Source organism: Panthera uncia (genome assembly GCF_023721935.1).
Source record: "Panthera uncia isolate 11264 chromosome C1 unlocalized genomic scaffold, Puncia_PCG_1.0 HiC_scaffold_4, whole genome shotgun sequence".
Taxonomy (NCBI): Eukaryota; Metazoa; Chordata; class Mammalia; order Carnivora; family Felidae; genus Panthera; species Panthera uncia.
The window spans coordinates 6113414-6127993 of NW_026057585.1; positions in this window are offsets into that span (position 1 = coordinate 6113414).

The window sequence follows — 14580 nt, forward strand, 5'->3', positions numbered from 1 at the left end:
GAGTGTTCCGCAAGACGGGCAAACGTTTCTAATAAATTTTAACTTGATAAACGACCGATGTCTTGCAATGTGAACAGTACGTGAGGCCGAATGTCACATGATCACAACGGAGCCAATGGTTCTTCTCTCTCTCTCTCTCTCTGCCTCTTGCTGCCGGATTGTGGGTGATTGCCTCCCATGCTCAGATGCTCGGTCTCAGGCTTGGTGTTTGGCAGAAGTCAGTGATTTTTCAGAACATTGGAAGGTGCCCACAACTGGCACTTGTGTATTTTCTTGTCACTACAAAGCACCTTTGGACAGTCCTTTATTTTTGCATACAAGAGTAAGCTTAGGAAGGTTTTGCTTCATTCTAGGTCAGGCTGCCTGCAGATACAGACCCTTTCCTCTACTGCATTATTTATTGCCAGTTACATAAAATACAGCATATGACAAGAGTTTATTAATCTGTACTGTAGTAGACATCCATGGGAGTATATACAATGGCCCCTGTGCAGAAAAAGGTTGAAAAGAAAGGCAGTACGGAGATATTTACGGTGAAAGTTGAGAAGGAAATCATCAAGAAGTACGAATGAGGTATGGGAGTGGCTGAGATTGCAAGATTTTATAAGAAGTTTATGTCCTTATCTCGTCTGCAGGGTAGGAGAAAAAGGCAGAGGAATCCCTCACTTCAAATGAGATTAGGGAGATGTGCAGAATGTGGGAAACAGTGCAGAATTTTGTAGAAAGGCATCACCTGAAGGCTGTAGCAGTACGAGCGATGAGTCTGTTTAACGACGAGGTAATGTCACATTTCCATGAAACCCTCAAAAGGAAGCAAAAGCAAGTGTCATTGGACAGGTTCCTTGTTAAAGTTGCACGAAAAGAAAAAGATTCCATTGTGCCAATAGACAGCAGTGATTCCATTAGTGATAGTGAAAGTCGCCCTACACAATAACCCTCCTCTCTCTGGTCTCCTTCACACCAGCCACGAAGGTTTTCAAAGGTAAGTGCAGGTTAATGTGTTTATTTTTCTTCATATTTTGCATTTCCTTTATTATTTCATATTACAGTATTCTAATCATTTTCATGTGAATATTTTTTGTGCTGTGGAACGAATCATCTGAGTTTCCATTAGTTTTTATGGGGAAATTCGCTTTGATGTACAAGTACTTGGATGACAAGCTGGTTTCCGGAATGAATTATGCTCGCAAACCAAGGTTTGACTGTATTCGTTACAAAAGAGTGTCACTATTTAAGCTGGGGCCGACTGCATATTGGGCATTGTGCTGTGCTCTCTGCCTGCCTTACTTTAGGGACATTATTGTTCCCATGGGACAGATAAGGAAACTGAGGTGCAGAGATATTAAGTGCTTAGCCAAGTTAAGCCAGCTAGTAAGCGACAGAGCTGGGGCTGTTGAACTTCAGGCAAAGCCCATGCCCCACCGATATGGCCACTGTCCTGTACTCTTGATCTGATGATAACCTGCCCCCTGCTCCAGGCTCTGCCATTTCTTTGCCCCCCTGGAAATCAGGGTGTGGCACCTGTGGAGAGACCCGAGTCCCCACCTTCCTGGACTTGGTTCCTTCTCCACTCTACCAGCAAGCCCAGCTGACCCCCCACCGGGCCTCCATAGCTGGCTGTTCTCGAGCCACCTGTCCCCCAAGTCTGCGTGCCTCCTTAGCCAGCCCTGGGGTGTTTCCAAAGACTCCCAACCTGTCTCGTGGCTCCCAGGTTTCTCATACTTCTATCCATCCTTCCCGTGGCTGCCAAAGTCGTCTTCTTGAATCGCTCGCACTCCTTCCTCGGTGAGACACCCTAGACCTGGCTGCAGGTTATGGGGTCAGACCAGACTTCCAGCCTGGCCACGAGAGCCTCCCAGTCTGACCCGAACCCCCGTCGATCTGCCTCCCACGCTGCCCTTCTCTGGTCTGGCCTTGCCGGCCTCCACCTTCCTCCTCATATGTGCCTAATGCTTTTTCCCTGCGTTCCCATCAATGCACAGACTGCTCACTTCGTCACTCAAAAATATTTATTGAACACCTATGTGTGCTGAGCATCTTCTCAGGCACCGTGAGGGCCAAAAAGCTTCGCACTATGGAGCTTAGAGATTGGCTGAGGAGGCACACTGGTGTCTTTAAGGAACTGAAAAGCCAGAGTGGTAGTTCAGGGCGGGCTGGGGAGTGAGGCTTGAAAGAAAGTTGAGGACGTCAGCGGGGACTGGGTCATGCAGACGCTTGCAGGCTACACACAGGGCTCCCTGTGACTTCTGGTGCAAACAGAAAGCACTGGAGGGTTTTAAGCAAGGAAGTGGCATGATCTGATCCCACAAATCCTGCTGTTGCTGTTGAACCATTCCCGGCTTCCTGTCTGATCTCTCCACCAGAAGGAGAGCTCCTGTCCTGCAGGCGCTGGACTGTGGGAGGAAAGCGGGAGTGATAGTGGGGTGCTGCGGTAGTGATGGCTGCCAGTCCGCGGTGGCCCTTGCCAAGTGTCAACCCCACCGAGGAGCAGTGTGGTGATGCCACACGGAGAACAGTGCAGGACAAACCATGGGCAAGGGCCAGTCCCCATGGCAGGACCAAGGGGCACCCTGGAAAAGAAGGGTGAGTGAAGCTTCAAAGGAGGAGCTTTGAGTAGCGGGTAGATGGCAGGGGGACTCGGGGCAGGGGGAGCTGGGGACAAACAGGAGGAACTGCCCTGCTGGAGGGGTGGCATGTGTCAAGCAGGAGGAGGAAAAAACTGGGCTAGTCTGACGGGGGACAGATAGTGGAGCTTTTGACTGGTGGACCAGGCCTGATGCAGTGGGGGGGTGCTGGTCGGTGGGGGCAGGGTCCACGAGTGCCCCCGACACCCACGCTGCATGCTGAACAGAGCAGCCTCAGACAGTCCCTTATCCGCCGGCTGCTATGCTGTGGGTCGTGTGACCGTGCAACTGTGGCCACAGATAACCGGTTGACCTGAGGCTCAGCACCTAACTCCAGAAGAGCCACGTATGGTCATCAGGACACCAGAGACCCGTGAGGTGGCCTGGCACGGCACTCTGTCCAGCTAGGACCAGATGCCAGAAAGAAAGAACTGCCCCAGTCAGATCGTCTTGGGGATTTCGGTAGCAGCTGCGTGGAGATGGCCCCGGTCGGGAGAATGCAGCAACGATGACGAGAGACACCCCCCAACCCCTCGCCCCGAGGGATGGCGAAACAGAAGCCATAACGTCCCAGACACCCTGTGCAAGCAAGAGCAAATGAGACGGAGAGGAGAGGAGAGAGGCTGGGGTGGCGGGCCCAGAGCAGCGGCCGAGAAAAGCTGAGTTGCAACGAAGATGAACACCCAGGGCCAGGGAAGAGATGGTGTGGCTCGGAGGGACCACAACTGCTGTGCTGGGTGGTGAGGATCCAAGAGGCCGCTCTCCACAAGTCCTGCCCCACACATCCTGCCAGCAGTGCCCGAGGCTGCCTGAGCGGGCCTCTGGTCCGCAAGCACCCCCAGAACACCAAACACGAGGACAGAGCTGCCGTGAGCTGCCATGAGCTGGGTGGGGGCTGGGGCGCTGCTGGGCCACAGAGGCGGCTTCTCCGAGGAGTTTTGTGACAGGCACCCCGAGCCACTACACTGGACCGAGATCTGCTTGGAAAGTCTTTGGTGCAGGGAGAGCCTGCAGGCTCTGGGTGGTAAATTATAGGGTCAGAGACCACAGAAAGCCACAGGAAAATTCCCGTCAGGGCCAGGAGCAGACACAAGGAGGGGAGAGGCTGTGAATGGCTGCCTGGATGGGAGAAAAGATAGAAACAGCCAAAGTTCAGCTAGATGGTATGGAAAGAAAATGAAGAAATGATGGAACAAATGTCTAGAATCCCTGAGTGGGGTAGCTGGCAGGGGAGAAGGGAACTGTATGACCAGATGTTTGCTTTGCCTCCTGGAATGGAAAGCACTCCAAATGGAAAACTTGCCCGGACCAGTGAGGTCAGAATCTGTGAGCAGCCACTCTTCCAAAAGCAAGATGGCGGCATCCGCCAGACCCTCTGCGCCCAACTGGGAGCCCTGCTGGGATCAGAGGGCAGGCAACCTCTCAGCCCCTGCCCTCTCCAGTCCCCTCTGAGTAAAACCTCTTGTGGGCTGGACAGAGTGCGGCAACAAAACATTTGATCCCCAAGTTTACAGACCTGGCTCTGGAAGGAAGACCCACGGGAAGGGAACCACATCCAACCGGAGGCTGGGAAATGTTTCCCTTGGTCTGTGGCAGGGGCTGATGTTGGCGTGCTTCCTTCTTGTCCACAACAGGATGGCACAAGTGAAAGCAAACAAAACAGAAGCCAAGGCAAAGGGCTTCTTGGTCTCTCTCAATGAGAACAACCCAGAAATCAAGGCCAGGAGCAAAGGAGGAGCTCCTGGGGTGGGGTGGGATGGGGTGGGGTGGAGTGGGGTGAAGAGACCTTGTGGGAAAGCTGGCTAGCTCCAGGGACCTGCTAAGTACTACAATGTCTCGTGGAAGTGAAGGGCAGACAATATTAAGGGTTTCCTTGTGTTTTGTGTGTACATGTGCATGCCTGAATGTGCATGCGTGTGTTTGGCCCCCTTCAATCCCTTCCTTGACTTCAGTTTCCAAGACTTGGCTCTTGTCCTCTCCAGTAGGGCACGAGACACCTTGGAGACCCTTCTTCTTAACACTGTTTGTACAAATCCATTTGGCTGTGGTAACAAGCAACCCCCAAATCCCAGGGGTTCGCGACGACAACAAACATTTCTTTTTCACTCCCATCACATGTGGGTGACTGTCAGCTGTGGCTCCCATCCATTCACACTCCACTGGCCAAATCACGTCACGTGGTTAAGTCCAAAGTCAGTAAGGTAAGCATATATGCTACTCTCAAAGGGATGATAGGCATGGATAGGGCATACAGTAATACAACCTGCTCCCTTGGTCCGCTCAGCAGTCTCCTCTGTGCAAGCCGGTTTTGTTCTAACACCTTTATGAAATGATAGCAGTTGCAACAGTGATAAATAAAGGCGCTAAAGGCTGTACTCTTAACCTCAGCGTGATACCGCGTCTTCCTCTGAGGCCGGGGTCGTAGTAGCAGCAGCTGAACCGACTGAGAAAGGTGATTTGACTTGCCCAAAGATAACGCATCATAAGCTGAACTAAACTACAAGTAGCCTGTGATGGGCATTAAGGAGGGCATTGTTGTGATGGGCACTGGGTGTTTTATGCAAGTGCTAAATCACTGAGTTCTATTCCTGAAACCGATACCGCCCCATATGTTGGCTAACTAAGATTTAAATTAAAAAATTTAAAAATAGGGGGGAAAACCCCCCAAAAGATCAAATATAAAAAAATAAAATAAAATACAAATACAAATACCCTTGTGTCTGAAATTCAAATACCCTGGCCCTTTTTGACCCACCTCACTGCCCCAGGGAGCCCACTGGCTGCCCCGGTTTCTGGGGGCTCCTCCAAAGCACTCTTCTCCTCAGCAGTGCCCCCCCCCCCACCAGACCTGGGGGCACTGTCGTCCAACACTTTGGAGCCTCGACCACTCCTTGTGCTAGAGCCGGACAGAGTGAGGCCCCAGGCACTGTCCCTGTCCCGTCTGTCTGCCTTTCCCGAGGGACAGCCCAGGGTGGTGAGGAAGCCAGGTCCTGGGGATCAGATGGACCCGCTCTTGAGCCCTGGCTTGACCACTGATGGCTTCAGGCAGGTTCCTCGACCTCTCTGAGCTTTATGTGCCTCTCTGTGACATACGAGCTTATTTAGTGGGTAGGGTCCACTACTGAGTACCGGCCTTGCTGCTCCTCTTCAGCTCCTCCATTCTGCGTCCTGGTACATCTCCTTGGTTAGAACACTTGCGTCTGTCTCCGTCACCTTCCACCCCCACTTTTCCACCCCTCCTTCTTGGGCTTGGGTCACTCCCACTGCCCCCTCAGACAGGTTGGTGCCAAGGCACAAGGTGAGGTGGGCGCACATTCCCATCTGCACTTGAACAAAGAAGCGAAATGGACGGGTTCTCTGTACTCTCTACCTGGACACACATACACCATACACAAGTGCACACACGCATGCACACACACACACCCATGCACGCACCTATACATGCACACGTGTGCGTGTGTGTACATGTGTGTATATATTTATACACACAGCACAAACACATATATACATACATAGACCAACACGCTCATCCACACACGCACACATGCATATATACACATATGCACGTGTGGACACAAAAACACATGCATACGCACATATGTACACAGAGAGACACAAGACACATAGATGCACATAGGGACACACATGTGCACACACACATACAAGAACACATGTATATGCACAAACACACATATACACACCTACACACATATGCCCACGCGTGTACGTACACACATACCCACAGAGATACCCACATGTATACACATGCACATATATACAAATAAACACATACACAAATACAGACGCACATGCGCGTCCCATGCATGCACAGCCCCTGAACAGGGTGTGGCTGGTGGAGTATGTCATGCTGTCTGTCCACCCACTTCCTCCCATGCAGGGTAGGAAGTCAGGGCCTTCTTCTCAGGCAGAGGACACCGGCATGAAGAGGGCCCTTGGCGGTCCAAGTCCTTCCCCTGGCCCCATCTTGTAGGTGAGGAAACTGAGGCCCCAAGAGTAATAATAGCTAACACACAGTACTTACAACATGCCGGGCCCCGATTTAAGCTCCTCGGGTGTATTAACCCACTTAATATTCACAATCAGCCAGAGAGGTATCTCTTCTCTTGTTTTTCCAAATGAGGAAGTCAAGACCCAGAGGGTCATCGGCCAGTGGTAACACAGGGGGAGATGGTGTCAGGGTTAGGCCCCGTGGCTCCAGTACCCATGCTCCCAGTCACTCAGCTGGGCTGCCTCCCTGCCACCAACTATAATCTCATGTCCCTGGGCAAAGGCCTTGTGATAGCAGAATCTGGGTTAGACCCCAGAACTCTGGCCCCCCACTGCCTTGCCCTGGCTACTTGGCTGAGAGGCCTGTGACTTGACTGCTGGGCAGTTTACAAGGTGGGGCCGAGGGTGGGGAGGGTATTTGGGAGTGCGGTGGGGTCCTCGGTGCTCCTCTCCTCCTGCTTCCCGGGCACAGGGCACGAATGGCCCCCAGTTCCTGAGAATTGAGACCAGCATCTGAACAGGCCAGATGCCTGGCTTCTTTGGCAACTTTGCTCACATTCTCCTGGCTGTGCTTTTTGGGGGTTTGATTCAAGTTTAATTCCAGCCGGAATGACTGGAAACACCAAGTATTTCGCTAGGATTAATGCCTGGCTGGAAGAGCCAACAGCCTCCACCACGACCAGGTACCCTGGACCTCAGAGGATCGTTAATCCCAAGGAAATCTCTGTGACTCAGCTCCGGGAGGCTTCTCGGCCCCAGGAGGGCCAACCCAATTTTCAGACGCCCAAGCCCTGGGCTCTGCTTAGCTGGGGGAGGGGAGAGGGCGGAGCAGGATGGCTGAGCTCCAAGCAGCCCTGTTCTCCCAGCCACTACCTTGAGCCGGTCCAGCCCATCCCCCATCAGCAAACAGTGCAGGAAAGGGGGGAGTGGAGGGGTGGGCAGGCAGTGTGCCCTGGGGGCGGGGTGGCACTGTGCAGTGGTTGGGGGGCACAGCTCCTAGCCACGCCACCTCTTACGGTTTCTCGGCCTTGGCCCCGTGCCGTGGTTTCTCATCTCAAAGACAGGATGGTACCAGCACCTCCCACGCAGAGCCGGTACGAAGACTGGGTGAGGCGATGTTTTCAAAACACATAGCAGAGTGCCTGGCACGTGGGAAGCCCCACATAAGACTAGGGACGGGTATGAAACCTGTCACGCTGGCCGAGGCCTTGAAGTGTGAAACATCCCCATCCCAAGGTGATTAAGCCGGTTTGGTCCACTCTGAACCCCCATGTTGCTGCCCCAGGCTCGTATCCCTAACTGGTGGTGTTGCCCTACCCCCACCCCCCCCCCACCCCCCCCAGTCATAGCTGCATCTTCTCTGCCCGGGGCTCTTATTCCTGGTTCTGACCAGCCACCCTGCTGACACCCCAGGTGCCCTCCAAAGTGGGGTCCTGCTCTGAGCCCCACGTGGTGATTAGGGAGCAGTGGGGGAGACTGTCTTTCCTTTCCTAGGCCTAGCTTCCCAGCTGGGTCCTGCCACCACAGAGAGGTCCCCTCTCATCCCTTGGGCATCAACTGTCTCCTGAGGTCCCTGCCCTGCACCTCGCCTCTCTGTGAGCTGCTGACGCAGCTGGAGAGCCCGCTGCATGGCTGGGGAAGTCCCGCAGTGCCTTGCGCCTGGTGCTAGACCATCTTAGAAGGGGCAAACACAGTGCCAGGTGAGGGAGTTAGAAAGAGAAGAGGTCATGGGGAAAGGATGGCAGGATGCAGAATGCCCTCGAATGCCAATCAGACTAGTACGTACTGCAAGGCAATCAGTGAAGACTTGCCCACACTATTCTCCAAGATGAATGCCTTGCTCCCAGGAGTGACCCTTGGTCACCCAAGCAACCCAGCAAGACCTCATCAATGGTCATAGCTCTGTACCCATCAGGTACCTTCAGACCTTCCGGGCCCTGCAGATAGAGCTATTCCCTCTGCTAGAATGCCTGCCTACCTTCCCTACTATATACCGTGAGTGAACCCATATTTATCCTTCAAAACCTCCACTTGAACGTCACCTCCTCCATGAGGCTTTCCCTGAACACTCCCTCCCATAGTCAATCATGCCTCCTTGTGGTGTCCCACACTTTGCACTTTGCACCTCTGTGTCTCTCTGGGTTGGGGTTTGTTGGCTATGCCATCTTCCCTCGCTCTGCCCAGGGCAGGGAGAATGTCTGGTCCATCTCTACGTCCCCAGCTCCTGTCACAGAGTCTGGCACTCCGTGAAAGCTCAGCTACAACAATGACGTCTTTTGGCTAATCCTTCATGCCCGCCCTCAACCCTGTCGAAGCAAATCTAAACCCCAGCCCGAGCCCTCTATGGGGCCAGACGTCCAAGATGGACATCAAGACAAAGCTCCAAACATCACACGGCCTCAGGATGGGCCACCTTCAGGCATGGGGAGTCAGAAAGAAGTTTCCAGAGGGGCTCACGAGTCACCTCCTGGTGTCCTGCCATGAGAAAGGCATCCCAGCAGGTGGAGGGCATCTGACGTGCCAGAAGCGCGAAGAATGAAAAAGCAGAGTGTGGCCGGCACTGAGAGGCTGGCACTTGTGGGCTGAAGCAGCCAGAAGAGAAGCTCTGGACCTCCCTTGAGTCTCTCCTCCCTGACTCACCGCCCCAGGTTCAATCTCAGCCTCGGTCCCCTCCCACCTAGAGTCCAACATCCAGCCTCTAGGGGCTGGCGCTCTTCCAGGCCTGCCCCCAGGGCAGACCCTGTTTAAGACTCTCCCCGTGTCACCCCTCCCCTGGAAGAGGCAGCTTGGGGGAATGAGGCAGGGGTCGAAGGCACGAGAACTCCCAGCCCGGCAGACTTGATGCCCTCTGCTTGTCTCTCCAGCCGCTTCTCATCACTCGCATTGAATGTCCTGGCCTCCCTTCTCCACCTGCTGCCATCCCGGTCTGTCCCCACTGAGTGCGGGAGGAGCCCCCAGTGTTCACAGCCCCGGGCCCCACACCTCTTTTACTTTCCTCTCAGGCTCAGAGTTCTGAGTTTCAATAACAGAGCCCCGGGGATACAACCATGAGCGAAACGGTCTGTTTTGTTCACAGACTGGATGGAAAGCATACCTTGTACGCATACGCATATGCATATGATGTTCGGTTTTAGGGGGGCGCGCTGGGGATTAAGCGGGGAGTAAGTGCCAGTGGTGCCTGACATAAGACCCCAGGGGAAGAGGAGCCAGCCACGTGGATAACTGAGGGAACTTCCTGGGGTCCCTGTGGAAATGTTCTATGTTTTGACCACGGTGGGGGTTATGCAGTCGCATGCATTTGTCCAAACCCGCTGAGCTGGACACTTATAAACGGTGACTCTTACTCTTACTTGAATTGGACTGTAAACCTAACATCGTAAAAGAGTGTCCCAGACAACAGACACCGGGAGGCAAGAGCGTGGCCGGCAGGATTGTGCAGGGTTCAAGGAGCCGCAAACCGGCCACGGTGGAGAGGGCAGAGCAGGTGCACGGAAGCAGAGCTGCGTGTGTGCGTGTGCCTGTCGTCTTCCCTCAAACGTCTGCGGCTACGCCAGCAGCATAGTTCCTGCTTGTCGGCATCTGGAAGCCGGGGGAAGGCAGGGATGGGGATACTGTCGCCTCTGCACCCCCAGGTCCCCCCTCACTGCCTGGCACCCAGGAGGTGCTCTACATGCAGTGGGTGGGAATTAAATGGCATTGATTACCACTGAATCACGTCCGAGGGATGTGTAGCTGTCTGCGGTGGTGGCCGTCCCCCAGGCTGCAGGAGGGGGGCCCAGCCAAGCTCCCTGTGGATTTGGCTGGGACAAGCCTGTCTCCGGGGCTCACATGCTCCAGGGTAGGGTGTAAGGAGGGGATGTGTAAGTCAAAGCCCGCTGTCGGAGACTCGCTAGGTGTGTGCAGTCCCACACGCTGGCCGATGCCGGGTTCTCTCCGCTCCCACCTGACACCACAGGCTCCAGGCTGGGCACGAGCTAGCAGCCCGTCCGCCTCCTCTGTCCTCAGGAGCAAGGGAGGAGGGTAGAAAAAGCCTAGTGAGCGACTCAGAGGAGATTAAGTGAGGTTGACAGGCGGAGGCCTTACATGCCTTATCTGTGTGCGTCACTGGGGGTTAGGTGACACAGCTTTGGAGGCTTGAGAACAGAGCTGTGAGGAGAAGGGAGACGGTCCGAGGGGAGTGAACCCCACATTTCCAGGCCTGGAGCCAGCGCTTCACACACGTCCTCATTGTCTCTTCGCTACAGCCTGCAGGGGGACTGGGTCGTGTTTCACAGACAGGGAGCAGAGTCCCAGAGCGCGAGTCACTGCCTGCAGCTGGACTCAAACCGTGTCTTCCTGCTCCCAGGTCAGCACCACCTCGGAAACCAAGGAAGGAGGGGGACGCTGTGAGGAAAGTCCTCACTGAAGGGATGGGGTGCGTGGGGCTGTGGTGGCCAGGAGCCATGGGACAGGTCTGGGGCTCAGGGCAGGGGAGCCATGTCTCCCAGGCTAAGGCCAGTAAGCCTGGCAGGGCCCGGGGTGGGAGTAGGGTCAGCCCAAGGAAAGGACAGTGGCGCCTCAGAGGGTCTGAGCCAAGGGCAGATGGGAGCACAAAACAGAGAGGATTCTGGGGGACTTTATGTTGAGCCTGAGTACCAGAGAGCCCTGTGACTGTGGTTCACCAGCTGCAGGGCCTCTGACGTCTATGCGGCAGGTGGTACTTCCGACAGGTCCCTCAAGTGTCTGCACGTGACTATGGCCCATCTCACCAGCGGGCTTGCGGGGTGTCAGAGCAGACGAGGGGATGAGGTGGGAGAGTTAAGTGAGTGCACAAGGTTCCACGGCAAATCAAGGCTCAAGCAGGCCCAACGAAGGGCAGGGTGCATCCCGCGTCTGCTCCTGTGACTCGTCCATGTGCCCCTGCAAGGGCCGGATTCCCAGGCGGGGTTGCCCTGGATGGCGGGTGAAAGAGTGCTGCAGACTGGATGTTTGTGTCCCCCAAGAGTTCCTATGTTCAATCCTAATCCCCAGTGTGATAGTATTTAGACGTGGGGCTCTGGGAGGAGATTAGGTGGTGAGGGTGGAACCCTCCAGGAGGGTGTTAGTGCACTTATAAAAGAGAGCTCTCTGGTCCCTTCCACCATGGGAGGACATCCCGAGAAGACAGCCACCTATGAACCAGGAAGGGGATCTCAGGAAGCATGGAATCTTCCGGCACCTGGATCTTGGACTTCCCAGCCTCTAGGACTGTGAGAGAGCATGTGTTGATGTTCAAGTCACCAGTCTGTAATGTTTTTGTTAGAGCAGCTTGCAGGGTCTAAGAGAGAGGGTCCGACCAGGCCAAGGGTGCCAGAGTTCAGCTTTTGGAGGAATAATATCGCCCTCCCACCTGTGGTCCCCAGGGCTCATGGCTGAGTCGGCCAAAGCAAGCAGTCCCAAGTTCAGTCAACTGTCGTTTGGTTGGGGAGCCACCAAGGGACATCCCTTTCAGCACCAGGGCTGGCAAACAAGCAGAGAGTGAAAACCATCCATCCATCCGTCCATCCATCCATCCAACAAATGTCTACAGAATCTTGCTCACTGCTTGGCACTGGGGATACTGGGGTCGGGGCCTACAGCCGAGTTGTCATGAAGCTTTGCAGCCTAGTCAGGGAAGCAGACGTTAACTGGACAGCACAACCCAAGCAAAATTCAGCAATGGCAAATGCTTCCAAGAACAAGGACGTGGTGCTCATAAAAAGAAGGTTTGACCTGGTTGGAATATCTGAGAGAACAGTGGGTGGTAATAAGCAGAGAGGAACTGGAGGACCATTCTGGAAGGAGGGAGCAACCCCTACAAAGTCCCCTGAGCTGTGAAGCAGCAGGCCTGCTGAGAGGAACGGTGGACGGTGAGGGTGGCCCGGGGCTGACAGTCTGGTCAGGGAGGCCACAAAGATGAAGCAACGAAGGCCACCAAGAATGGAAAGGTGATAAGTCAGGTCTCCCTGGGGTGACAGCCAGGGCAACAGGAAGTGTGGTTACTGTTAGACAAATGCGGTCCTCATGGCCAGCACTGCTGAGAAGGAAAGCTAAGGTGCTTGCCCGTGTCTGGGTAATGGGATGTCTGTGTCTCCCCAGCAAAGACCTGGGAACTCCAACCCAAGGGATGTGGGGGGACCATTCCCTTCACCCCAGCAGCATACATCTCTACTCAGTGCCCCTTTCATTCTGGATGTTTGAAGACTGCAAGGGGCAAGGGCAGGGTTCCCCAGTGGTCGAGGGGTGGGGGCCACTGTAATGGGCAGGCCTAACCTGTGGGCCCATGTGGGCAAGGAGGATGTCAGAGGAGGATGTCAGAGGAGGCCTCACCACCGCACACCCACTTACCGGGGTGCGGGGGTGGGAAGGGCCAGCTTAGGTGCTGTTGGATGACTATTAACATAGGCATTTGGTTTTCTGGGCCCACATGGGCCATCGTCAGGGTCTCCAGGGGACCCCAGCTTTGCTTTCCTCTCTACCCTTCTCCCTCTGAACCCCTTCCCTTACTAGCTTCTCTCCAGAACAACTAGGACAGTCAGCAGCACCCCCAGACTCCCCACCTTACAACCCCCCTTCTCCACCCCTCACTCTATACCTCCTGAGCCTTCCCACCTTCCCCTCCCTTGACCAAGCCCCTGGGGGGGACGTAAGTCCTCAAACAGAACAAAGGGATCGGGCTGCGAGCCACCTGAACAGTGGTTTGTCCAAGAGGGGAAGGATCTGGGTCACTGAAGACCCCAAGGTCTCTGGCTGCCAGCTCTCCTTCTGACTCCCGCTCTGTGCTTCTCCACCCCCACCCCCGGGGGCCTGATGACAGAGCAGGAGAAGAGCATGAGCTGAGGCTGCCGGGGACGCCTCTCCGAACTCCCGTCCACCCGTCTGCCCATATTCCTGCCAGAGTCTTCTTCTGGCTCATGAGTCCCAGGCAGGATGGCTGAGAGCTGCGGGGCTCGCCACACGCACAGCCCCAGCACGTGTGTGTATTTGCACAAGTGCACATGCACGTGTGTTCACAAGGAGACCTCTGATCCCCAGCTCGTCAGGCTAGTCGTGGTCCTCAGAGGTTACCCCCAAGGCCCCAGCATCCCTTTGGGAGTCCGGGAAACAGGAGCCTCTCTCTGGCCTGGCTGATAGAAGCTTGGATGGCAACTCTCTGCTTCCTGGGCACAAATGGCTGGTACCTCCGGGCTGGGGAAGGCTCTGGGAGAAAATAAAAATGACCTTCATTCCTGTCCCCGCTTTTGTTGATTTACTTTTTCCCACTCTCACCTTTAAGCTTCCCCAAGTTCCCACACAGATGTCCAGCAGACACAGGCCCCAGGGCCGATGGGCTCGGGGCATCATCCTGGAGGCCTGACACAACCCCCTCCTCAGTGCAGGCTCGGGGACAGTCCCCGAATACAAGGACCGCACAGAGTTACTCACTTTGGTGCTTGCCAAGCATATTGTCACCGGGTCCCCCCTGGGGTGTGTGGCACTCACTAGCTTGGGACACTAGCTGCCATGGAACTCATTGGAAACCCCTATGCCCAAGAAATGCCCTTCCAGGGGGCTCCCATTTCCACTCTGCACGCACACCTGCAAGGCTCTAGGAATCAAAGTGCTTTCTCATAAGAGGCGGTTTTGAGTGTGCATCATGGAAAGTAGCCTTTGTGTTCCCTTCTTCAACAAATATTTATTGAGCTCCTTTATTACCTTTCCCTTTGTTAAATAATCGCTTCGTATGTACTTTGTAGGAGGCAAGACTTTCCCACCGGGACCCACACGTTCCGGAGCCTCCAGCCCTTCCCTTAACTGCCCCCTTTGTGGAGCTGGAGGAAAGCTCGGGATAAGGGATCCTGGCCAAAACAGAGCCCAAGAGATAAAGCCCAAGGCCAGGGAGGCAGAGATGGGTGTGCTCGGGGGCCGGGCTTCAGAGACACAGAGGGTGGCCCTTGTCAAACAGAGGCCC